Source organism: Choloepus didactylus, chromosome 4 (genome assembly GCF_015220235.1).
Source record: "Choloepus didactylus isolate mChoDid1 chromosome 4, mChoDid1.pri, whole genome shotgun sequence".
Taxonomy (NCBI): Eukaryota; Metazoa; Chordata; class Mammalia; order Pilosa; family Megalonychidae; genus Choloepus; species Choloepus didactylus.
This window is the reverse complement of record NC_051310.1, coordinates 64,820,969-64,847,879: the sequence shown is the minus strand read 5'-3', so window position 1 is coordinate 64,847,879 and position 26,911 is coordinate 64,820,969. Positions and strand designations below refer to the sequence as shown.

General features: G+C 41.0%; 1 pseudogene; it reads right to left on the bottom strand.

Moving 5' to 3' along the window:
- The window catches only part of LOC119532666, a 50,996-nt pseudogene that overhangs the window by 14,959 nt on the left and 9,126 nt on the right, over positions 1-26,911 (bottom strand).

Here is a 26,911-nt window from a genome sequence, read left to right as displayed (position 1 = left end):
TACCACTCTTGAAACTATCCTACAGAACATTTACTATGCTTTTAAAAGGAGGCCAAACTAATAAAATCACAAAACCATAAATGGCATGAAATATAATTTTGAGGCACCAAACAGAATATTGAAAATGTCATTAAATAAAATCCCAAAGAGTTAGCTTTTCTACATTTCACAATCTCTTCTTGGTTAAGAATTAAGAATTTTAAACATTCACCGTAAAGTGACATAAATCCAAACACAAATCAAAATGTTTGGGCTGAAGGTAAAACAAAACTGCATTTACAGGCCAAAGCACAGCTTTATTGCTGTTCATCTGCAAAGAAGGAAAAGGAAAACTGGGTGACCATGGCCTGTGCAACTGTGGAGACTCTGGCTAAGGGTGGCAGGTGGTGGTATCTTCAGACTGAGGTCCTGACTCACCAGCTCCAGTCACTGCTGTCAGAGCCATCTGCTCTGAACTCATGGAGGACTGCAGTGATGATGCCAACACTCAGGACCCAGGTCCCTCCTCTGCTTCTTGGAAGCTTTTATAGTCCTCTCTACTCACACCTCTCCCTTTTGGCTCCTACCTTCCAATTGAAATGAAAAATTTAGTTACATTCCTGAGTCTCCAACCAGATTGCTGGCATCTTTAGCTTCTCCAGATTAATATGATTCAGTGACAGACTTAATCACTCATTAAGCTAGGGTGAATGTCAGGGACTCATTGATTTACTCAGCAAAAAGGATACCCTCAAAACCACAAGCCTAATTGTTGGGGAATATTTGGCTACATCAAAATGATCAAAATGCTCTAGGGTAAAAACAGCTTCAAGGCAACAGTGTGTCACCCTCAAAGAAACCAGAATCCAAGAACCTCCATTTCATATCAAAGCAAAGTGTCAAAAATAGGGAAAACTATAAGTGTGTGTGGATGGTGGTCAATCAAGAAACATAATAAAAATATCTCTGTGCATCAAGCTGTCACTTATACTTCATGGTACCTGACAAAGCAAATCATCATGTGTCTGTTCAGAGAAGAACAGAGTTCAGTGGATGGGTGGTTGTTCTTCCAGAATCAGAGGGGCAAACCTTCTCTGAGGGAGGTCAGGTCAACACTACAATTAGGAGTTTACCAGAAGGGTGGGGTGGGGGCAGGGTAGGGCTGAATGTTTCTAACTGAGAAAGGGAATGTAAAACATGTTTTTTTTTCTGAGTCAAGCTTAGAAATTAAAAGAAGAAGCAGTGTAGACCCTTTAAAGTAGTGGAATCATTGAGGAGAGGGAGGGAGGTTTGATCTTTCATCCCTCCCCAGACATGGAGGGTGTTTCCTCCTAGAGAGATGGACTCTGCTCAGCCAATTGGCTTGAGAAGATACATCTTGGAATGTGAACTGGGGGAAGGGGCAGAGAGCTATACTGGAGGCTAAATCTGGGAAGCCAGGGAGCATGCAAGCTGTGACATCTTTGGGATACTAGAACCAGGGAGAGAAAAATTATGTGCCAAAATCCTATATCCCTGTCATTACCACAGCTGCTACCAAGAAACCCTCTCTTTGGAGGTTGGGGCTTCTCTTCTCACAGTGGGACATTTCTCAGGCAGCAGTCAGCCAAGCACCATCCAGGGGCCTTTGGTTTTGGTGATGGATGTTTCCTCAACCTTGGACAGTGACTGATGCAAATGCAGCTTCAAAAAGCCTCTTCTTGCTGCTAAGTGTCTCCAATACAGAGGTTTTGAACTGAGTGACCCCATTAGCTCTATTAATAAAATTCAGTTTTTCTCTGTCCTTATTAACCACAGTGCACAGATACCAACACCTTTCCTCTTGCAAAACTGTGGCTAGATTTTGCATTTAAGGATTCATCAAGTTTAGATATGACTCCCACAGGGATGGCACACACAGATTCTTTTGAAGTGTCAGAAAACAAAGGGAAACTTTGCCCACTCCAGGGAATTCCCCATGCTTTTCTCCTTCCTCAATTCAATGGGATGACCAAAATATTTTTATATTCCACTGGCAGAGTCCAACATTTCACCCAGGCTGTGCCTATTGGAAGGAAAGTCTCCAACTGGGTATGTTTCTGGAGATTATTTTCTACATTTCTATCCTCAGAATCAATGGGATGTGTGCTACAGATATTAACTAACAGTTAATCATTTTAAAAAATCAGCTGCAAGAAACTAAAGTTAGAAATGACAATCATAAAAATCTTTGTGATTGAGCATCCACTGGGCCCAGAAATAGTTCTGTGATGTTGCATCCAGTAACTTGAATGGCCTTCATAGGAAATCTTATGTCCACTGATGTGTTCCCCACTTTTAGGCTGGTGAGCCCCCAATATTCTGGAGAAGAGGAGCCTGACCAGTTTCACAAGTGAGCAACTAGTATCCCCCAACTCAAGATGAGGGGTTCAGATAAATTCCCAGATAGTCAGACAAACTAAATGTTACAAACAACTCACTGTCTTCATGTAAATCTTGGAGAAAATGGGAAAATTCCAGAAGTCCTGGCTAGGGATCTTTTTAAGGGATCCCAACTTCTCTGAAGTCCAAGTAGGAAAGAGTGGCCACTGGTTTTGAATGACCTAAAAAATGAGACATATAAGTCAGACATCTTTCCCTATTTCTCTTCCCCCATGAAATAATGGATTCTCCTCTGTCCAGGGTCACATCATCCTGTTTGTCCTAATGCATCTAAGAAAGGATGAATGCAGTAATTCCTGTCCAATATCAAGAAGGGGTGAAGGCACTGGGGCCCAGCCAGGCTTTCAGGGTCAGCTGAGAGGTATCAATTTGGTGGACACTTCTACGAGGCCCTTGGTATCTGTTCTCGTCATGGTCCTCATCTGCTGCCCAGGTGAGAGCAGCCTTCTGAGCTCACTGGGGGAGGTCCTGTACCTTCTCCAGCCACAGAACTACAAGTGGGATCCTGTGGCTATGGTGGTGAAACATTCTTCCACTGGTATCAGAAGAAATCAATCAATTTTCCTCTGAGCTGTTTTGGTGAACATGATCTGCCACAGTCATGTTAGTTTCCAGCTGCTTTTTTGGATCTAATGAGGCAACAGGATGCTGAAGTGCCTCCCTTTTTGGGATACAGAGGAAGAGACTGACTTGTCCTGATGGAGATGCCTATCTAATACATGGCCCCTGTGTACCAGCTCCAGTCTGATGTCAGCTGCTCCCCCATCATTAGCCTCCCTTTACTCAGCAGACAAGGTTCCCTTTGGGATCCAATAAATGGTTGTGTTGTTGTTGTTGTTTTACCTCCAGTGTCAGATCTCTTCTTAGACTGAAATGTTTTGTCCTCTGTACCTTTTTAAAAGTAACATCTCTGCTTTTATCCTACTTGTTCCCTCCAGTTCTCTACAGGGTCTGCTTTCACTTCAGCTCCAATAATATCTAGCCCTAAACAAGGATCTCTCCCTCTTTTTTCTTATCAATAAAGACTTGTCTATGACAAGGTCACTCTAGATCCTGCAAATAAACCCTGAGAGATGTTCTTTGAGGGGCATGAGGGGCAGAGGTTCAGATAACTCACTCAAGAAAGGGTAGTACACGGGAGCCAAGGTGGGAAAAGAAAGGATGAGCTGGGAATGGCCCAGGGAGAGGGAAGGGATGGCAGCAGGAGAAGACTGAGTTTTCTGGCTCTCACAGAGCTGTGACCCTTAGTGGCTGAGGACTTGTATCTGAGCTAACTGGAGCACCATGGCTGGGAGTGTTCCAAGGGACTGGCTTTTTTTGCCCTGGCCTGGGTGAAGGTCCAGTGTCTGACACCGTTCTCCCTAAGGGCACAGTCAGGCCAGTGGGAACTCCAGGGAGAGAGAGAATGGTGAACATCCATTCTGGGCAGTTAAGGGAGCTGTTAAGAGAGAAGGAGTGGGCCCCAGCCTGGGCATTCAGACTCAGGAAAGGCATATTCTTGCAACTTTTGCAGTTCAAACTCCTCAGTCACACAGCCTCACTGGGCATTAGGACTGTGTTTTCTGGGAGACAATGAGAGAGAATGGCATCTGGTTCTGTGTCTTTGTTATCCAAGTAATTCCAAATCTCCTTCTCCAACCCATAGGAAGGTCATGGTAGATGATGGTAAAACCAGGGCACCTCAGGCTGTCTGGCATCTTCCAATGGAACAAAGAAGTGAAGCAATGGTCCACAGGAGTTCCAGGGGTAGTGATCTTACCCTTGGTTGGAAAATCCTCTAATGCCCAGGGTTTAGGGCTGGAAGGAGATAATGATGACAGGAGACTGTGGACATGTTCACAGGAAGTCTCTGGTATAACTGACAACAATCATCCTTACTCCCAGCCTCCACCTTTATTCATTTAAAAATGAATTCTCCTTGATTAATTTCAAAACATTTACTGAGTACCCAGAGTATGCCAACTGCTATTAAGGGTGATGGAGATAAAATGACACTGTTCCCTCTCTTAAGTTATCTCAGATGCATGGACTTTACATCTATTGAAGAAGACAAAAGCAAGTAAGTTCAAAAAATAAATTAAATACAGGTAGATCTCCCTTTGCTTGTTACCACAGGACTGTAAACATGACTGTGCAAGCTGAAACTGTGTAAACCATCATAATAATAGATATGAAAAGTTGGGGCTATTGTATGAAATGTGAAAATATTTCTGTCAAAACTTTAAGGACATTTAATCACTTCTTCCAGGATACATTCATCCTTTTCTTTGCAACCACTTTCCTTATTTGTGCTTCTCTGGGAAATAGGGAATGTGAGCCTGAGATGGAATGGGCAGGACCCTGTACTGTGATTATGGGGTAAAAAAGTTTCCTCATATTTGGTAGAACCTAAAAACAACCAGAGCATTTTGTTTTCATCCCCCAAGCCATGGAAACTGACAGTGGGCTGAGATGGACCTTTCCCTTCCAGGTACAGTGTCTAAGGCTCTGCATGAGGAGTCAATATGCACTGAGATGCTGGGGCAGGGCGAGATGGGAACAGGGCTCCTGGGCCTGGTCCAGGGCCCAGGGCTCCCTCCCAGCCTTGCACTTTTGCCAGCCTGCTGCAGCTGTGCCTTGAGAAGTTGTGCTAGAATGGGGACATCCCACTCTATCTCAGTGTGGCCTTGTGGACAAGGTCAACAAAAAGAGAAGGGAGCCTGCAAGCAGGTGGAATCACCCCCACAGTATGGGGGCTTGTGAAGGTCTGTGCTCAGCAGAGAGGGGCTTCAGGATGATGGGAGGAGAAATCCTTAAAGGGGAATCAGGATGGGCTGGTGCTCCCTGATACAAGGTACAAGAGCTCAGCTGCTCTCCTCCCAGTAAGTGAGGAGGAGGAAACACCTTCCCACCACCACCTCCATGCTAGAAGTAAGTAAGGAGGGCACCTTGAGTAGATCTCACTGACAGGGCCTGGACCCAGTAGGGGCAGATGGGGATGTAGTCTCTCCCACATGTGAAGTGGCAAGAGGAGAAGAGAGCCCAGGGCTGGGACTTCAGGAGGCAGAGCTCTGGGGTGTCTTGACCATGGACTGGGCTCTCCTCTGCTCACCCTCCTCACATTCTGCACATGCAAGAGATGTCAAGGAGGGTACCTTCTGGGCACCCAGGACTGATCTTCTCTTCCCTCCTTCCCAGGATCCCCTGGAGTAATGGTCCTGACCCTATCCCTCTGTGCATGTACCCCTGGCCTGTCTGCCTCAGTCTGCCCTAACTCAGCCTCCCTCAGCATCTGGGGCTCTGGGACAGATGGTCACTATCTTCTGTGGAGATGAAAGCAGGAGAACTAACTGTCATTATCTCTGCAAGCAGCAGTGACAATGGCAGTTATAAACAGGTGTCCTGGTACCAGAAGCTCCAACAAGCAACCCTAAAGACCTAATGCAAGGTGTAATTCTCAGACCTTGGGTTCCCAACTTGATTCTCCCCCTTCAGGTTGGGCAACCTGGCCTCACTGCCACCCCAATGATGCAGCTACAGGAGAAGCCAGTGCATTCTAACTGCTCATTTGCAAACAACTCCCTTCCCACTGAACTCCAAGTCCAGAAGGAAGTGAGCCCAAACCCCACCTGAGATCACAATCATCCCCTGCTAGGCTCACCAAACACAAGGTTGAATCTTTGGTGTCTGACACCAGCTATCCTCCTTCATCCTGAAAAGAAGTTCTGAATGTGACAGAGGCTTTGGAATGACACCCTAATACACTGTGGTTAACAAGTAACAGGATAAATGCACTGGCTTGCTTCTTCTTTCCCCTACCAGAGGCCTCAGCAGGCAAACACAGCTTAGCTCCTCTGTGACAAGGACAGAGGGAGTAATGGTTTAGGGGGCCATCTTACCTGAAGGCATCTTCTGTCCACTCTGGTCCATCTCTGACTTGCCTTGATTCTTGCAAGGCTTCATTTCACAGGTCTCCTATGGTTTCAGTGGCCTGTTTCCACTCAAGTCATAGTGCAACTACCCCAATGCTATAAAAACAAAAAATATTTTTACCACATCTATTTATAAAGCAATAATCTCTCATGAAAACCTCTGCCAACAGGGCTGAGGAAACTGAAAACTAAGACCCAGTCTTGCAATTTCAGTGTGTCCCTCCTCTTTGTCTTTCAATTTAAGCCAGTAGGTCCTTACTGGCTGAAGCAGGGGAAAATTTGGGTGACACACATTTTGCTCCCTCAAAAGTGACTGTTATTTCCTTGTCAGGATGCATCTCTCTGTCCCTGCAGGAACAAGGCCTTTGGTGAATGTGCACTCGTGCCCTCCTATCCCATTCTGGCTCCACACCTTCCTGCATGGCAAGACAGCCAGGCTGCTAGGGCCAGGCCACTTAATTTCAAGGCATTTATCCAGTTAGCTAATCAATACAGATGTGTCCATTCAATTTAATCATAACTGAAGCTACTCTTACCAAGCAGAAGCCCCAGGCTGACCTGAGTAGAACATGATTCCCTTTTGCCTTCACAGGAACCCTACTTTGTGATATCCCTGTTTTACAGATGGTAAACAGAGGCCCAGGAGAGTAATTAGGATGTAGCAAAAGTCACTCTGCACACAAAAATGGAGGAATCAGAGTTTGAACTTACATGGCTTTCATCCAAATCATACACTTTACCAGGTGTTCCCACTGCACAGGAGCTAAAGGGAAAGAATGAGAGTGCCAACTCAGGAAGTTCCCTGGAGTTCAACAAGAGAGAAACATTGTTATTAGTGTTGGAATTGCTTGTCTGACAAAACCTGGCTTCTCCTTTCTGAGATGAATTCTTACAAGATCTCAGGGTTCTCGAATGAGGTTTGCCAGGAACTCGAAAGAGGTTTGCCAGGAACTCGAAAGAGATTTGTTTACCTGGGGTGGGGAAGAGGAATGGCAGGTGGAAGTAGGGTGGGAGAGGGGCAGGGTGGAAACCATTGATAAGCTGCTGGGAGGATGGTGGAGCTCAGTTGGCCTGGGGCCCAAGGAGGGTCAGGTCCTGGGGTTGGGGAGGATCTGGGCTTGGATTGGGGGTTCAGAGTTGGGTGTTGGCTGCTGCCCCTGTGACCACACCCACCAACTGCAGGGCTCTGAGATGAGGAGGGAGAGGGTGAGACCAGGACCCACAGCCAAGGACTACTTATCTGGTATTCACTTTCCTCCTTCAGATTTGGGGTGCAGGGCCCTGTCTGTGGGGATGGGCTGAGCTCACCAACAATGGCAAGGTTGGCCCCGGAGCCCCTCTCCCTCCTGAGGAAGAGATGCCCACCTTAGGCCAGTAAGTCCTTCCACTCTGTGCTCCTCTTTACCCCATTTTTCACTGGAACTGACTGCCCACCCTCCACCATCAATGATTTCCTTCAATGTGCTTCTCTACAGGATGTTTTTAAAAGCCACCCCCCCCAGCCTTTTGTTCTTGTGAAGTTTCCACCAAAGACAAAATATCCTGCTTTCTCTAATCAGCCTCCTGCAACCCTAATGATTATTTTAGATTCCTCTTGCCCTCTTTTTATCTCACCAACAAATCTCTTCTCAGTCACAACCTTGGGGAAAATTCAGACTTGTGAGGGGCCACAGGGAGTGGGTGAAGTGGGGCCCTGGGTGTGGTGCAGATGGGGAGGGCCACTGAGCCAGGAGATGGGGTTGTGTGGGGCAGGAGCAGGGTCTCTGAGCTGTGCCCTTTGCTATGGGGCCTCATGTCTGCAGCCACCAGGAGGCCATATGATGCTAGAACCAGGGATGTTTGAATGGGTCTGGGTCAGATTTAGGTGGCTGCTTCCATGGGATCCAACCTGGGGGGGTAAATAAGGCTTTAGAATACATGGGGAGAGCAAGAGGGTGAGGATCCTTCCCTGGTGAAGAGACAAGACAGGAATGGAAGGAAAGTGAGGGCAGTAGCACTGTCATTCAAGTCAGTACAGGAGACTTCTTTGGGGTCTGATTGGGATTTGTTGCAGCCCAAGAGGGCCATGCCAGTCCAGAGGCCAAGGAAGACAATGAGCATTTTCTGATACATGAACTTTTATTCAAGGCTTACTTACAGGATGAGGAGTCATGGAGAGATCATGATGGCTCTCTCAGGCCAGGCAGGCATTGCATTCACAGGGAAGATGACTGAGCAATGCAAAAAGGGCAGAAAGCCTTTATAAGGGTTTAAGACAAAGGCCTTCCTAAGGGTGAGGGGAACATAGATGCAGGAAGAGGTTACTTTGACCTGGGGAGTGGTGCAGGAAGGACTAAAATAACACTTGAACAATTACATTTTGCTCTTTCTGTCAGACTAAGAGCCTCTCACTTCCTGCCTGCTTGCATAAAGTTACATTTTAAGGTCAATTTACTCTTTTTCTCTTTCCTGGCTTAGAAACACAATAGGTTAAACATTTAACTGCCTAGGTCATGCAGACTGCTGTGCACCAAAGATCTTCAGGTCTGTTTTGCTCAGGCCACAGGTTGCTACAAGATCTTATTGTGGATCACTTGGGCTTGGGAAATACTCTGCATGTTTGGACTGTGCATTGTGTTTTTGGAAAGAGATGGGAGAGAGGGTGCTCTGGTACATGTTCTGTCAGTTCAAGTGACCCCAGATCTTTTACTGCAGGTCACAGGATGGTTATATTGCCTCCAGAGTCACAGTGAGATGTCAGGCTGATTTTTCTTTGTGGATTTGCTTTCTCTTCCCCAGACATGTTCCTGCTTGTGAGATGCAGAGCTTCAGGCTCCCAGCTACACAATGAATGAATGAATGAATGAATGAATGCATGAATGGTGTGAATGATTGAATACATGCATATAAATGGGGTCATTGTATTTATCCCCATTAGACCTGGGTGCTCATATAAAAACCTCCATTTTCTCACCTGGGAGAGAAATACTCAGCTGCCTTCTCACTTGTTGACTCATTCAACAAACATTTTTCTTTGAGTGGGTGCAAAAGCAGTGCTCAAGAGAAACACACCGGCTCTGACTGGGGAGGCTTAGCTGAGAACACAGAAAAAAAAGCATAAAATGAAGACCTTTGTTTTGAAGTAGCAAGTTGTATCTATTCTTGAAGAAATAGGCAGCTTGATATAGGAAGTGACAAAGCCAGGAGAGCTTGAGGGGTTGGCATTCTGGATATCAGACACACTGCTCAGATTCTAATGTAAAGTCCTTGGCCAGTTTGAGAACAGGAAGAAGCCATGGAAGGGTGAGTGGAACAGAGGGAGATGAGAGGGGCAGGGAAGGCAATAGATCATGAGGGAGAAGATATAAGAGGGCTGGGTGTTTTGCTAAATGAAAAGAGAATCCAGTGGTCTTCTCAAGTAGGGATTCATGGTTTATAACTCACCACAGTGATGCTGGAAGGGAGCCTCTGTGGAGGAGAGGAGAACCCTGATCAGGCATGACTGTTGAGGAGAGACACATCATGGAGAGATGGGATAGGGGTCATGATGTTGTAGGAGGTTCAGGTGGGGGCATGAGGGAAAGAGTAGCTGGAGGAAATTAAAACAGATAGTTGTCTATTGCTACATTAAAAATTACTCTAAGTGTGGGATGATTTGGTTGTTCTTTTTTACTTTTTTCTTTATTTTGTAGTAATGAAAATGTTCTAATATTGATTATAGTAATGTGTGCACAACTATGTAATGATTTGTGAGCCACTGATTGTATACTTTGGATGGATTATATGCTGTGTGAACATATATCAATAAAATTGCATTAAAATTGCCTCCAATTTTAATGGCTCTAAACAAAATTAGTATTTATTATTTTGTGGTTACTGTGGTTTAGCTGAGTGTTCTGGCTCTAGAACCTCTCATAAGGTTACCCTCAAAAATATTGCCTTGGGTGGCTTGAATGGGGGCAGAGGATCCTGTCAGAAGATGGCTCTGTCACTTGGAAGAAGGCCTCAGTTCCCTTTTTACTGCATCCACAAATACCAGAGACAATTGGAAAATCCAGGGGTAGCCCCCTTGACTGCTGCTCAGAGGGGCTCTGCTTGGCTGTGGGATACCCATGGGAGGAAGTGGGAGAGAGGAAACAGGTAATTTCCTGAGCTGGACTCCTGTGGGAGAACATCCCCATGCTGGCTGGGGAGATGCAGCTCCTATGGCTACAGGCTTCTGTGAGGTCAAAACTAGACATTTCTCCTGGCTCCAGGGAGTTCCTGTGCCCATTGCTCATATTATGGAGGCTTCTGCAGGTGGAGAAATTTAAGAGGAATATAGTCCACCTTCCTAGTCCTCCTCTGGCTCATATTTTGTTACTGACCATAAGCCCATATTCTTGATGATGTTTGTTTTCTCTCAACCTGTCTGTAAATGTACCTTGTCCTTCTCCATGGAAATTACCTTGGGTAAGTAGCCCACTTGCCCTAGCAGACCTTCCCAGCATGCGTAGTTAGGGTTGGACACTATGCCTCTTTGTTTGTGGTCAGGAATCACCTGGGGGTTGAGTGATCACCTGCATAACCCCTACCTGTCCTGGAGGGAACCAACCCCCATTGCCAACTCCTAGAGCTGAGCAAAGTATTATTCTGGTTTTGGGGGTGATGGTGATGGCTTCATTGGCAGGAGGGCTTCATATAGTGAATGGTAAGCAGAGACAGTACCTACCTACAGCAGTTGCTTTCTATACCAATTGCTCATCTGAAATATCTGGAATCTGGCCCAGCAACATCTGGGAGCTTTAATAACAGTAACTCCACCTCTGGAGATACTGATTCAGTTGGTGTGGGGGAAGGCCAGAACATAGGTATTTTTACAAGGTCTTACTCTTGCAACTCAAAATTTGGTTCACAGTTGAGCCAGATGGGATCACCTGGGAGCTTGTTAGAAATTCAGACTGTCAAGCCCAGCCCAGAACTACTGTGGACTTTTACAAAATTCACAGGCAGTTCATTTAATTTATTGAATCTTAAGAAGCAGGGCCTTGGTGACTCAAAAGCACAGTCACAAGTGAGAAGTACAGACCCAGATCCCTGGCTTTGCTTGTGCCTCCCAAACTCCCTCCACATTGCAGGACATCCATAAGCCACTAAAAATGAAAGCCTAAAAAATACAGAAAGTTGCAAAAAGTTTATAAAGTGAAAAATTTGTTTTTGTAGTCAAGGTTGAGGGATGGATATGGAAAGCCATAAAAAGTTTGTGAAAACAATTATTTCTGTGGTCAAAGTTAGAAAATAGTAAAAACTAGTAATAACACTGCTTAACAATAGAACCTCACAACTTAAAGAATAAAAAAGTGGTTTTGTAAAACAAAATAGCATTAAATATTCTAACTACCACCTAAAGCAGTCATTAATATTCGATGTTGTATGTATGTGCCTAATAATTCACAAAATATACTCCTGCTGTTTTACTATCAACCTAGCCACTCTCTTCCTGCTTCTCCTATCCTGCTTCTCATCATAATAATTGTATGTTGTAAAATCTTTGCTTAAAAACAATTTTCAAAATCATTTTAGTAACTTTTAATATGAAATATTTTTTAAAATGTGCTTTTATGAGAAGTTTTCTTAGATTATTAAGGTATTATTTCTTAGTAAAAGGTTATAAAAATGTTTTCCTAAGTGATCAATGTAAAAAGCAAAAAATCCATTTTGTCAAAATAACTTCTCTGCAGTTTTGTCATGTGCATTCAATTATTCCATTTTCTCAGAAAGCCTCTGCAAGTCAATTGTGTGTGTGTGTGTGTTTTGTTTGTCTTATGAAAAATACTTCCTAGAAAGGGGTTCCTCCCAGGAGTGCCCAATTCAGGTGGCCATTTTATTTAACTTATTTATTGTCTAATTAAAAATATACATATATAAGGGGAATATTTTCTCACTCATAACTTTCTTGTCATTAAATGAAATTTACCACAATCAAATCTACAGTATTATATTATGGATTTGCTTGTTGTCTTACTCTTAAAGATAATGTATCTCTCTAAATTCTACTTTTAAATATTTATGAATAGATTTCACTGAGGACATACTATATTTAATTACATCTGTCTGCACATAATAGACACTTAAAATATATTTTAAAATATGTTTTAAAATGTATTGAATCATTAAAATAATTATGTAAGTAAAGTGGAAACTACTTTCAAAAATTGTATAAATATAGTCCCATAAGTACACTGTGGGAATGAAGCCTGGGGAAATATAACCACTTTACTTTGTTATCTTTTAAATTAAAGAGTTAAATCAAGCACTTAAAATGTATTACTTCTATAATTTATATATATGTGCATATATATATAATGTCTATCATGCTCCAATAATAGCAGTACTTAGAAAAATATAAGGGAATATAATTCATGCTATTATTAATAGCTTCTTTGCTTTTAAAAACACTTAACTTACTTTCCTTTTTGTAAGTAATTTTACCAGACTAAGTCCATTTATCTAAGTTAGATTTAATTCACTTGCAATATCCTTACCTCTAAAAATTCTTATTGATGTATTGTGCTCATATTTGTCCTACTTGGTGAAATTATAAATTTAATCTTGTAGATTTAAACTGTAATTGATATCCAAGTGCCCAGTTATATTTGAGAGTGTTCAAGAACTTTAATATATAATTTATAATCATGAATACATCAGAAACTTTGTAATGCAGTGAACAAAGTATAAAATTGGTGAAATATAAAAGATCTGCTTCTTTATTCTTTGTAGGACCACATAGTGAGCAACAGAAATAAATTTCCTTAACTGTTTCACATTCTTTCTGTTATTCTAATAACAAAACAATGTTTTGCAAAATAGAAAATTGGATTATAGTAACTATTGAAAAACTAAATTTCTTCAACCTACTGATGTAATCAACTACAGTTTAATAAATATTTTATAAATTATCAGCAATTTATTATGTCACTACAGTAAAATTATTAAGACCTTAATTTGAAAATAAAATTCATTTTGTAAAATGCCATCTCCTATGATGTAAACAGGATGCACTTACATGCTATTCCAAACCTCATCAACTTTACATTTTGTAGAAAAATCTTAAAAGACTTTTACTACTAGAGCTCACTGTAACTCATTTCTTTCATCATAAAAGGCCAATAAAGGTGCAGTGGCTTATACTAACTATAAAACTCATAAATTATCCACTCCACAGTTTTCAGCCCAACAGTCCAAACTATTTGTGGTTCTTTCTGCCCTGCAAGATATTCCTGAAGCAATTAATCTTTTCTCTGACTCTGCTTATGTAGTTCATGCTATGCAAAATATTAAAACTTCTCTTCTTAAACCTTCCTTGCTGCAACCTCTGTACCACCTTTTTACCCAATTGCAAGGCACCGTTCATTCCCGTACATCCGCATTTTACATCACACACATCCATGCACATTTTAATTTACCTAGCCCATTAGCTGAAGGCAATGCAGCCGCTGATAAATTGTTGCTCCCTGTATTTCAAGAAGCTACTCATTTTCATGAGCTTACTCATTTAAATTCTGCAGGTTTGTGCCACCGTTTTCCCATTATGAAAGCACAAGCTAAGGACATTGTTCAACATTGTCCTGCATGTCAAGTCCTACATCTTCCTACAATAAACTCTGGGGTAAATCCTCATGGCCATACCCCTAATAATCTATGGCAAATGGATGTCACTCATATTCTGTCTTTTGGCAGACTAACTGCTGTTCATGTAACTATTGGTACTTCTTCTGGTTTTCTCTGGGCAACTGAAGAAACTGGTGAAGCCGCTTGTCATGTTATTGCTCATTGATATTCTTGTTTTGCTGTCATGGAACTTCCCAAAGGTTTAAAAACTGATAATGCACCAGCTTATGTCAGTTCTCATTTGGCTGCTTTCCTTCACAGGTGGCACATACATCACACCATGGGCATTCCCTATAATCCACAAGGACAGGCTATTGTGGAACATGCCAACAGAACATTAAAAGAATATTTGCAAAAACAAAAAGGGGGAGATGAGAGTATGGATAAAATCAGTCCTGCAGTCCATCTCTCCTGTGTTTTGTTTACCTCGAATTATTTAAATTTTTATGAGAAACTTGATGGCACTCCTGCAGAAAGACATTTCTTCAGCCCTCATACTACATCCAAATATATATTTTTTTAAATTCAGTTTTATTGAAATATATTCATAAACCATACAGTCATCCATTGTATACAATCAACTGTTCACAGTATGATCATATAGTTATGCGTTCATCACCACAATCTATTTCTGAACATTTTCCTTACATCAGAAAGAATCAGAATAAGAATAAAAAATAAAGTGAAAAGAGAATACCCAAACCATCCCCCCATCCCACCCTATTTGTCATTTAGTTTTTACTCCCATTTTTCTACTGATTTTTTTTCAATTTTTTAACTTTGTTTATCAAAAAATTAAAACAAACAGGCAAACAACAACCAAAAAAACCCCCACAACATTTCAAACAAAGCAATGGATTAAGGAAAACAAATAACCTAAAATAACTACTTTGCTTCCAATATGTTCCTACCATACCCCAAGAAAATTAATAAACCATGTCCAAACAGAGGAGTAAGAAAAACAAATAATCTAAAATAACTACATTGCTTCCAACATGTTCCTACCATACCCCAAGAAAATTAACAACCCCTAAGAAAACAATGGAATAAGAGAAAAAAAAACCTAAAATAACTCTATTGCTTCCAACATGATCTTAATATATCCAAGAAAGTTTACAAACCATAATCATTCCTGAGCATTCCCATAACATTGAGATTACCCTCCATAGTTTATCTGTTCTTATTAGATTATCATTCCCTCTCCACTAATTGGTATCTCTAGGTCCCCTACATTCTACAGTATAAAACATTGTACATTTTTCACAGAATTCACATTAGTGGTAACATACAATATCTCTCTTTTTGTGCCTGGCTTATCTTGCTCAGCATTATGTCTTTTTTTTTTTTTTTTAATCTTCATTTTATTGAGATATATTCACATACCACGCAGTCATACAAAACAAATCGTACTTTTGATTGTTCACAGTACCATTACATAGTTGTACATTCATCACCCAAATCAATCCCTGACACCTTCATTAGCACACACACAAGAATAACAAGAATAATAATTAGAGTGAAAAAGAGCAATTGAAGTAAAAAAGAACACTGGTACCTTTGTCTGTTTGTTTTCTTCCCCTATTTTTCTACTCATCCATCCATAAACTAGACGAAGTGGAGTGTGGTCCTTATGGCTTTCCCAATCCCCTTGTCACCCCTCATAAGCTACATTTTTATACAACTGTCTTTGAGATTCATGGGTTCTGGGTTGTAGTTTGATAGTTTCAGGTATCCACCACCAGCTACCCCAATTCTTTAGAACCTAAAAAGGGTTGTCTAAAGTGTGCGTAAGAGTGCCCACCAGAGTGACCTCTTGGCTCCTTTTGGATTCTCTCTGCCACTGAAGCTTATTTCATTTCCTTTCCCATCCCCCTTTTGGTCAAGAAGATGTTCTCCGTCCCACGATGCAAGGTCTACATTCCTCCCCTGGAGTTGTATTCCACGTTGCCAGGGAGATTCACTCCCCTGGGTGTCTGATCCCACGTAGGGGGGAGGGCAGTGATTTCACCTTTCAAGTTGGTTTAGCTAGAGAGACAGGGCCACATCTGAGCAACAAAGAGGCACTCGGGAGGAGGCTCTTAGGCACAACCATAGGGAGGCCTAGCCTCTCCTTTGCAGCAACCGTCTTCCCAGGGGTATAACCTGTGGTAGAGGGCCCAACCCATCAAACCACCAGTCCCCTATGTCTGTGGTCATGTTAGCAACCATGGAGGTGGGGTAGGCGAATACCCCTGCATTCTCCACAGGCTCCTCAAGGGGGCACTACATCTTTTCTTTCCTTGTTTTTTTTTTTTTTTTTTTGTTTTTTTGTTTTTTTTTTTTTTTAACTTTCCCTTCTTTTTAAAATCAACTGTATGAAAAAAAAGTTAAAAAGAAAACAAACATACAATAAAAGAACATTTCAAAGAGACCATAACAATGGAGTAAGAAAAAGACAACTAACCTAAGATAACTGCTTAACTTCCAACATGTTCCTACTTTACCCCAGAAAGTTACCTAATATAGCAACATTTCTGTGAACTTGCTCCTACTATATCCATCAGAAATTAACAGACCATAGTCATTCCTGGGCATCCCCAGAATGTTCAATAGCTTATCTGTTCTTCTTGGATTATTGTTCCCCCTTCCTTAATTGCTCTCTATTGCTAGTTCCCCTACATTCTACATTATAAGCCATTTGTTTACATTTTCAAAGTTCACATTAGTGGTAGCATATAATATTTCTCTTTTTGTGCCTGGCTTATTTCGCTTAGCATTATATCCTCAAGGTTCATCCATGTTGTCATATGTTTCACGAGATCGTTCCTTCTTACTGCCGCGTAGTATTCCATCGTGTGTATATACCACATTTTATTTATCCACTCATCTGTTTGAAGGACATTTGGGTTGTTTCCATCTTTTGGCAGTTGTGGATAATGCTGCTATGAACATTGGCGTGCAGATATCTGTTCATGTCACTGCTTTCCGATCTTCCGGGTATATACTGAGAAGTGCAATCGCTGGATCGAATGGTAACTCTATATCTAGTTTTTCTAAGGAACTGCCAGACTGACTTCCAGAGTGGCTGAACCATTATACAGTCCCACCAACAGTGAATAAGAGTTCCAATTTCTCCACATCCCCTCCAGCATTTGTAGTTTCCTGTTTGTTTAATGGCAGCCATTCTAACCGGTGTGAGATGGTATCTCATTGTGGTCTTAATTTGCATCTCTCTAATAGCTAGTGAAGCTGAACATTTTTTCATGTGTTTCTTGGCCATTTGTATTTCCTCTTCAGAGAACTGTCTTTTCATATCTTTTGCCCATTTTATAATTGGGCCGACTGTACCATTGTCATTGAGTTGTAAGGATTTCTTTATATATGCAAGATATCAGTCTTTGTCAGATACATGGTTTCCAAAAAATTTTCCCATTGAGTTGGCTGCCTCTTTACCTTTTTGAGAAATTCCTTTGAGGTGCAGAAACTTCTAAGCTTGAGGAGTTCCCATTTATCTATTTTCTCTTTTGTTGCTTGTGCTTTGGGTGTAAAGTCTAGGAAGTGGCCTCCTAATACAAGGTCTTGAAGATGTTTTCCTACATTATCTTCTAGGAGTTTTATGGTACTTTCTTTTATATTGAGATCTTTGATCCATTTTGAGTTAATTTTGTGTAGGGGGTGAGGTAGGGGTCCTCTTTCATTCTTTTGGATATGGATATCCAACTCTCCCAGCCCCATTTGTTGAAAAAGACCATTATGACTCAGTTCAGTGACTTTGGGGGGCCTTATCAAAGATCAGTCGGCCATAGATCTGAGGGTCTGTCTCCGAATTCTCAATTCAATTCCATTGATCTATATGTCTATCTTTGTGCCAGTACCATGCTGTTTTGGGCAACTGGGCTTTATAATAAGCTTCAAAGTCAGGGAGTGTAAGTCCTCCCACTTCGTTTTTCTTTTTCAGAGTGTCTTTAGCAATTCGAGGCATCTTCCCTTTCCAAATAAATTTGATAACTAGCTTTTCCAAGTCTGCAAAGTAGGTTGTTGGAATTTTGATTGGGATTGCATTGAATCTGTAGATGAGTTTGGGTAGAATTGACATCTTAATGACATTTAGCTTCCTATCCATGAACATGGAATATTTTTCCATCTTTTAAGGCCCCTTCTATTTCTTTTAGTAGAGTTATGTAGTTTCTTTGTATAGGTCTTTTACATCTTTGGTTAAGTTTATTCCTAGGTACTTGATTTTTTTAGTTGCTATTGAAAATGGTATCTTTTTCTTGAGTGTCTCTTCAGTTTGTTCATTTCTAGCATATAGAAACATTACTGACTTATGTGCATTAACTTGTATCCCGCTACTTTGCTAAATTTGTTTATTAGCTCTAGTAGCTGTATCGTCGATTTCTCAGGGTTTTCTAGATATAAGATCATATCATCTGCAAACAATGACAGTTTTACTTCTTCTTTTCCAATTTGGATGCCTTTTATTTCTTTGTCTTGCTGGATTGCCCTGGCTAGCACTTCCAGCACAATGTTGAATAACGTGGTGACAGCGGGCATCCTTGTCTTGTTCCTGATCTTAGAGGGAGGCTTTCAGTCTCTCACCATTGAGTACTATGCTGGCTGTGGGTTTTTCATATATGCTCTTTATCATGTTGAGGAAGTTTCCTTCAATTCCTACCTTTTGAAGTGTTTTTATCAAAAAGGGATGTTGGATTTTGTCAAATGCTTTTTCAGCATCTATTGAGATGATCAATTGATTTTTCCTTTTGACTTGTTAATGTGTTGTAATACATTGATTGTTTTCTTATGTTGAACCATCCTTGCATGCCTGGAATGAACCCCACTTGGTCATGGTGTATGATTTTTTTAATGTGTCTTTGGATTCGATTTGCAAGTATTTTGTTGAGGATTTTTGCATCTATATTCATTAGGGAGATTGGCCGGTAGTTTTCCTTTTTTGTAGCATCTTTGCCTGGTTTTGGTATTAGATTGATGTTAGCTTCATAAAATGAGGTAGTGTTCCATTTTTTCAATGTTTTGAAAGAGTTTGAGTAAGATTGGTGTCAGTTCTTTCTGGAAAGTTTGGTAGAATTCCCCTGTGAAGCCATCTGGCCCTGGGCATTTATTTGTGGGAAGATTTTTGATGACTGATTGGATCTCTTTGCTTGTGATGGGTTGGTTGAGGTCTTCTATTTCTTCTCTGGTCAGTCTAGGTTGTTCATATGTTTCCAGGAAATTGTCCATTTCTCTACATTATCCAGTTTGTTGCCATACAGTTGTTCATAATATCCTCTTATAATTTTTTTAATTTCTTCAGGATCTGCAGTTATGTCACCTTTTTCATTCATTATTTTGTTTATATGGGTCTTCTTTTTTTGATTTTGTCAGTCTAGCTAGGGGCTTGTCAATCTTGTTGATCTTCTCAAAGAACCAACTTTTGGTGATATTTATCCTTTCTATTGTTTTTTTGTTCTCTATGTCATTTATTTCTCTGCTTTAATCCTTGTTATTTCTTTTCTTACTTGGTTTAGGATTGGTTTGCTGTTCATTTTCTAGCTTCTTCAGTTGATCCATTAGTTCTTTGATTTTGGCTCTTTCTTCCTTTTTAATATATGCGTTTAGTGCTATAAATTTCCCCCTTAGCACTGCTTTTGCTGCATCCCATAGGTTTTGGTATGTTGTGTTCTCATTTCATTCGTCTCTATATATTTAGCAATTTCTCTTGCTATTTCTTCTTTAACCCACTGATTGTTTAGGAGTGTGTTGTTTAACCTCCAGGTATTTGTGAATTTTTAAGTCTCTGATGGTTATTGACTTCTAATTGTATTCCATTGTGGTCAGAGAATGTGCTTTGAATAATTTCAATCTTTTTAAATTTATTGAGGCTTGTTTTATGTCCCAGCATATGATCTATTCTGGAGAAGTTCCGTGAGCACTAGAAAAGTATGTGTATCCGGTGATTTGGGATGTAATGTCCTGTAGATGTCTGTTAAATCTAATTCATTTATCAGATTGTTTAGGTTTTCAATTTCCTTATTGGTCTTCTGTCTGGTTGATCTATCTATAGGAGAGAGTGATGTGTTGAAGTCTCCCACAATTATTGTGGAAACATCAATTGCTTCCTTTAGTTTTGCCAATGTTTCTCTCATGTATTTTGTGGCACCTTGATTGGTGCATAGACATTTACGATTGTTATTTCTTCTTGCTGAATTGCCCCTTTTATTAGTACGTAGTGGCCTTCTTTGTCTCTCAAAACATCCCTGCATTTGAAGTCTATTTTATCTGAGATTAATATTGCTACACCTGCTTTCTTTTGGCTGTAGCTTGCATGAAATATTTTTTTCCATCCTTTCACTTTCAAATTCTTTGTGTCCCTGTGTCTAAGATGAGTCTCTTGTATGCAACATATTGATGGTTCATTTTTTTTGATCCATTCTGCGAATCTATATCTTTTAATTGGGGAGTTTAATCCATTTACATTCAACGTTAAACCGTGAAGGCATTTCTTGAATCGGCCATCTTATCCTTTGGATTTGTTTGCCATATTTTTCTCTCTCTATTAATATCCTTTATTGTACCCATACCAAATCTCTTTAGTACTGAACCTTTCTCCAAGTCTCTCTGTCCTGTCTTTGTTTGTCTGTCTGTAGGGCTCCCTTTAGTATCTCCAGTAGGGCAGGTCTCTTGTTAGCAAATTCTCTCAGCATTTCTTTGTCTGTGAAAAATTTAAGCTCTCCCTCAAATTTGAAGGAGAGCTTTGCTGGATAAAGTATTCTTGGCTGGAAATTTTCTCTCAGAATTTTAAATATATCGTGCCATTGCCTTCTCGCCTCCATGGTGGCTGCTGAGTAGTCACTACTTAGTCTTATGCTGTTTCCTTTGTATGTGGTGAATTGCTTTTCTCTTGCTGCTTTCAGAACTTGCTCCTTCTCTTCTATGTTTGACAGTGTGATCAGTATATGTCTCGGAGTGGGTTTTTTGGATTTATTCTATTTGGAGTTCGCTGAGCATTTATGATTTGTGTATTTATGTTGTTTAGAAGATTTGGGAAGTTTTCCCCAACAATTTCTTTGAATACTCTTCCTAGACCTTTACCCTTTTCTTCCCCTTCTGGGACACCAATGAGTCTTATATTCGGACGCTTCATATTATCTATCATATCCCTGAGGTCCATTTCGAGTTTTTCAATTTTTTCCCCATTCTTTCTTTATGCTTTCATTTTCCATTCTGTCATCTTCCAGGTCACTGATTCGTTGTTCAACTTCCTCTAGTCTTGTACTATGAGTGTCCAGAATCTTTTTAATTTGGTCAACAGTTTCTTTAATTTCCATAAGATCATCCATTTTTTATTTAGTCTTGCAATGTCTTCTTTATGCTCTTCTAGGGTCTTCTTGATTTCCTTCATATCCCGTACTAGGGTCTCATTGTTCATCTTTAGTTCTTTGAGTAGCTGCTCTAGGTGTGTCTCTTCTGGTCTTTTGATTTGGGTGCTTGGGCTTGGGTTATCCATATCGTCTGGTTTTTTCATATGCTTTATAATTTTCTGTTGTTTTTGGCCTCGTGGCATTTGCTGTCCTTGATAGGGTTCTTTTAGGGTTTGTAGACCAGTTGAAGTCCTTATCTCTAATTTATCAGATCTACAGCTTCGTGGAGTACACTTTCTCTAACTAACCAGCAGGTGGCGTCCACGAGCCACCTGTTCTCCACAAGCCAGATCTCCCCTGCTTAGCCTTTTTGGTGAGTGGGGGTGAGTCTTGTGGGGCCCAATTGGTGTCCCAAGCTTGCGTGTGTAGTTGGTGTTGCCTGCCCTGTATGTGGGGCGTGTTTCTGGGCAGTCGGGGAGGGGGGGTGGCCCTAACAATCAAATCTCCCTGATGATCCTAGAGTTTTAAAGCTACTGCAATAGTCTAATCCTTCAGTTCAGTCCTGCCACAGTTTGTCTCTGCCACTGACCCACAAGTCTTTGGTATTGGCGTATGGCTCCTGAGACTTGCAAGTGGGCCCCTCTTCCAGGCTGTGCACCCCGGGTCCTCTGTTGAGGGATGACTGTGCTATGTCACAGGTGAGTGCCGTCCCCCCAGGGCAGTTCTGGGCTGCTGGGCTGTGTTGGGAGGCTCCCAGTCTGCTCAAATGATGGCTGAATGGGGCTCTGTTAATTCACACTGCTCCCCCTTCCCAGCTCTGGGACATTCAGCTGAGGTTGCAGGGAAGGCTAATGTCCACGCCCAGTTTTGTGGTGTGTGCCTGTTATTTGAAGCACTTCCGTCACACTGGGTTGTCTGGGGCAGCTCTGGGCTATGGGGCTGGCGATGGGCAGGAGTGTTTCCTGTCCACCAGGATGGTGGCTGTGAGCGGACACCCCCCTTTTCTTGGGAAGTTGTGTTGTTTAGTGAATTTTCTCAGCCACTGGATTATTGCCTTTTGTCTCAGAGCTCTCTTATTTCTGCTCTTGACTTGACGTGCCCAAATTTCAATTCTTTGAAGCTTTCTGTATTGAGCTTCTTAGAGTAATTGTTTTAGAAAAAGCAAAAAGGATTTAAAAAAAAAAAAAAAAAAAAAAACGGCCCTCCACAGAGATCTAATGGGTTATTGAAATGCTAATAGACAAAGCAACCAGGGCCATTAAGGAAAGGTGCCCTGGGCAGAGAGATCAGCCTTGCTTCGGGATTTGCATATGCGCCTCAAGGCCTGATCTCCGCCCTTCCCCTTTCTGTGTTCACCAGAACTCCAAAAATCCTCTGCTTTTACTTTGGAGCTTCTCGTGTTGTTTTCCTTCTATGCCCGTCTCCTCTCTGCTGGGCTGGCTGCTCTCAGAGTCTCTGGTGTCTGGCCTCAGTCTATCTATGGTTGGAGTTTGAATCAGTAGAATGAGTTTCCGTTGAGAGCAGCCACTGCAATTCTCCCTTCTCCTTCCTGGAGCTGACAGCCCCTCCTCCCCCGGGACTGAGCCTGGCAGGGAGGGGCGCGGGTCCCCTGGCCGCAAAAACTTACAGATTTCGCTGATCTCAGCAGTTCCACGTTTTCATGAGTGTTGTATGAAGTATGCCCAAAGACAGATTGCTCTGTGGTGTCCAGTCCACGCAGTTCCTGGCTTTTTACCTACTTTCCTGGAGGAGTAACTAAAACATACAGCTCACCAGTCTGCCATCTTCCAGAGTTAATTTTAAATGAGTTCTGTGTCTTTCCTCATCTTTAGGATCAAGAGGGCATATGTGATAGACTGGGTAAAGACAGCAGCTTGCATATGCTGGTGAACTACAACCAGCTCTAAGGATGGATTAATGGCCAAAAGCCACACACCATTTTAAAAGGATTCCAATTAGCTGTATGTAATGGTAACCAATGAACACAATGCATAAAATGTGGGTCATTTCCATTCAGCCCTGCAGATCCTATGTGGGCTTCACTGACAGCTCTTGCCCTCTGTTTCCAGTAGGGCAGAAGATGGGAGAGAAGAGTAATGTGGTTTTTATTCCTATAGTCCCTCCCAGCAGGGTCATCATGGATTAGCTGTGCCACTTCACCAGAGACAAAAGCTCAGCTCATTGTCAGTCAACCCTCTCCATATAGCTCTTTCTCCAAATTCCAGTACAACTCTGTGGTGGTTCAGAGCTGTATGTAACCCAGAAAAAAACATGTTCTTAAACTTAATCCATTCCTGTGGGTGTGAACCCATTGTAAGCAGGACTTTTTGATGAGGTGACTTCATTTAAGGCCTAGTCCAACTCATTCAGGATGGGTCTTAATCCTATTATGTGTTCTTTATAAGCAGAATGAAATTCATACAGGGAGAGAGAAAGCCACAGGAGAGTAGCCAGAAACCAAAGGTCAATGGAACCCAGAGAAGATGGGAGAAGCCAGGAGAGGCTGCCATGTGCCTTGCCATAAGACAGAGGAGCCCAGGACTAAGGATCACCAGCAGCCAGCCCCTCAACACCACCCTTCAGGAAGAGAGCATTGCCTTGGTGATACTTGATTCGGACTTCTATTACCCTCAGAACTGTGAGCTAATGAAATACTGAGCAGCCAAGGAAACGAAAACAAATTTCTAGGGGTAGGAAAAGCTCTCTGACGTTTCTAGCAACTGGAAGCTTCACCATCTCTCCTTGTCTCCCTGTACTCTGCCCAGTCCCTTGTAAACAATTCCTTTTCTTAAATCTCCTCAGATTACTCAATTTCATTGAGCCACTTGTACCCTGTGAGACCCTGACTGATGTGTTCCCAACAAGGTGCCAAGGATTTCACATACATCAGATCTCATTAAATCCTAACTAGTCAGTGAGAGAGACATTATTATCCACAGCTTACAGATGCATAACTGAGTCCCCAGCAAACTAGAAATAGAAGGGAACTTCTTCAACTCACATAGGAAATCCACAACAAACAAAAAACAAACAAACAAACAAAAGTCCAGAGATAACGTTATGTTTAATGATAAAAGATTGAATGCTTTCCCTCTAAGACCGAGAAAAAGGCAAGGATTTCAACTCTCACTACCTCTATTCTACATTGTATTGGAAATTCTAGCTAGTGACATAGGCAAGAAAAAGAAATAAATAGACGTAATACTGTCTTTATTCACAGACGACAGGATTGTCTGCATAGAAAATCCTTTGGAATCTCCAAAAAACTACTAGAACTATTAAGTTGTATTTAGCATGGTTTCAGGATATTAGATCAGTATACAAAAACCTATTGTGTATAATACATATATATACTAGCAATGAAAAATCAGAAATTGAAATTTTAAAAATCTCATTATAGCATCAAAAATGACTGAAAGTAAGGCACAAATAGACATTTTCACACTGATGTTCATAGCAGCACTATTCACAATTGCCAAAAGATGGAAACAATCCAACTGTCCATCAGCTGATGAATGGATAAACAAAATGTGGTATATACATGGTATGATAGAATATTATTCAGCAGAAAGAAAGAATGAAGTCCTGATACATGCAACAACATGGATGAACCTTGTGGACATTATGGAGAGTGAAATTAGTCAGACACAAAAAGACAAATATGGCATGGTCTCACCAATATGAACTAAACATAATGAGCAAACTCATGGAGTTAAAATCTGAATATAGTCTACCAGGAAGTAGAATGAAAGTAGAGAATGGGGGGTGGATACTTAATGTGTGCAGAATTTTTAACTTGGTTGAATTTAAGTGTTTGGAAACAGATAGAGGCGATGGTAGCACAGCATGATGAGTGTAATTAACAGTCCTGAATTATGTGTGTGATTGTGGTTGAAAGGGGAGGTTTAGAGTCAAGTATGTCACTAGAAAGAATGCTGTAGGATAAAACAGGGGACTGTATAACAGTGAAACCTGTGGTGGATGATGACTGTGATTAATAGTGCAAATATAAAAATGTTCTTTCTGAAAGAACAAATTACATCACTATTTTAAGGATTTAATAATAGAGTGGCATATGGGGGAAAATGCACCCACTTCAAACTATGGACTGTGGTTAACAGTAATATTTTAATATTTTTTCATCAACAGTAAGAAATCTACCACACCAATATAAGGGTCAATAATGGTGGGGGGGCGGGGTTGGTAAGGGATATGGGATGTTTTGGATTTCTTTTGTAAGTAATAAAAATGTTCTAAGATTGATTGTGGTGATGAATGCACAACTATGTGATGATACTCCGAGCCATTGATTATACAATTTGGATGGATTGTGGTGAATATACATCATCATAAAACTGCTTTAAAAAATAAAAATTACATATTTAGTGACAAATATGCCCAAAGAGTTGCAAGACCTGTACACTAAAAACTATAAAATATAGCTGAGAGAAATTAAAGACCTAAATAAATGAGAGCTATACCTGTTTACAGGCCAGAAGACTTAGCATTGTTAAAATGTCAACTGTCCCAAAATTGATCTTGTGATTCAACGCAATCCCAGTCAAAACCACAGCAGGTCTTTTTGCACAAAATAAGCTGAATTGAGAGTTTATATGGAAATTAAAAGACCTAAAATAGTCAAAACAACTTTGAAAAAGAACAAAGGGGTGCTCACACTACCTGACATTATAAGGCTGTAGGAATCAAGACTGGTATTAGCATCAAGATAGACAAATAGAGCAATTAAACAGAATAGCGAATCTAGGAATAAACCCTGTTTGGGTTTGCTAAAGCTGCCAGAATGCAATAGACCAGAAAGGGGTTGGCTTTTACAAAGGGGAATTATTAACTTACAATTTACATTTCTTAGAGCATGAAAATGTCCAACTTAAGGCATCAACAGGATGATAGCTGGACTCTGAAGACAGGCTGCTGGCATCTGGGTCACCTCTGTCACACACGGCTGGCATCTGCTAGGCCTTCACTTCTGGGTTTTGTTGCTTTAGCTTCTGGTACCAGTGGCTTCCTCTCTTAGCTTCTCCAGGGCTTTTCGCTATGAGCTTCTTTTAATTTCATCTCTTACAAAGGACTCCAGCAAGAGGGTCAAGACCCACCCTGAATGAGACAGGTCACATCTCAATTGAAATGACCTAATCAAAAGGCTCCACCCACTATAGGTCTACACCCACAGGAAAGGATTGAAAGAGCATGGCCTTTTTTGGGATACATAACAGCTCCAAGCCACCAGAGACCCACCCCTATACTGTCAAATTATTTTCATAAAAGGCACAGGGGCAATTCAGTTTCCTTTCAACAAATGCTACTAGAGCAACTGGACAGCTATAGACAAAGTAAAAGAACATCAATCCATACCTCACACAATACAACAATTAATTCAAAATGGATCATATAGTTAAATGTAAAACCTAATACTATAAAACTTCTAGAAGAAAATATAGAAGAAAATCTTTGTGACCTTTGATTAGGTGAAGATTTCTTAAATACATGCCAAAAGCACAATGCATAAAAGAACAAATTGATAAATGAGCTTCATTAAAATTAATAACTTCTGCTTTTAGGAAGATACTTTTAAGAGGATGAAAAGACAATCCACAGACTGGGGAAAAATAT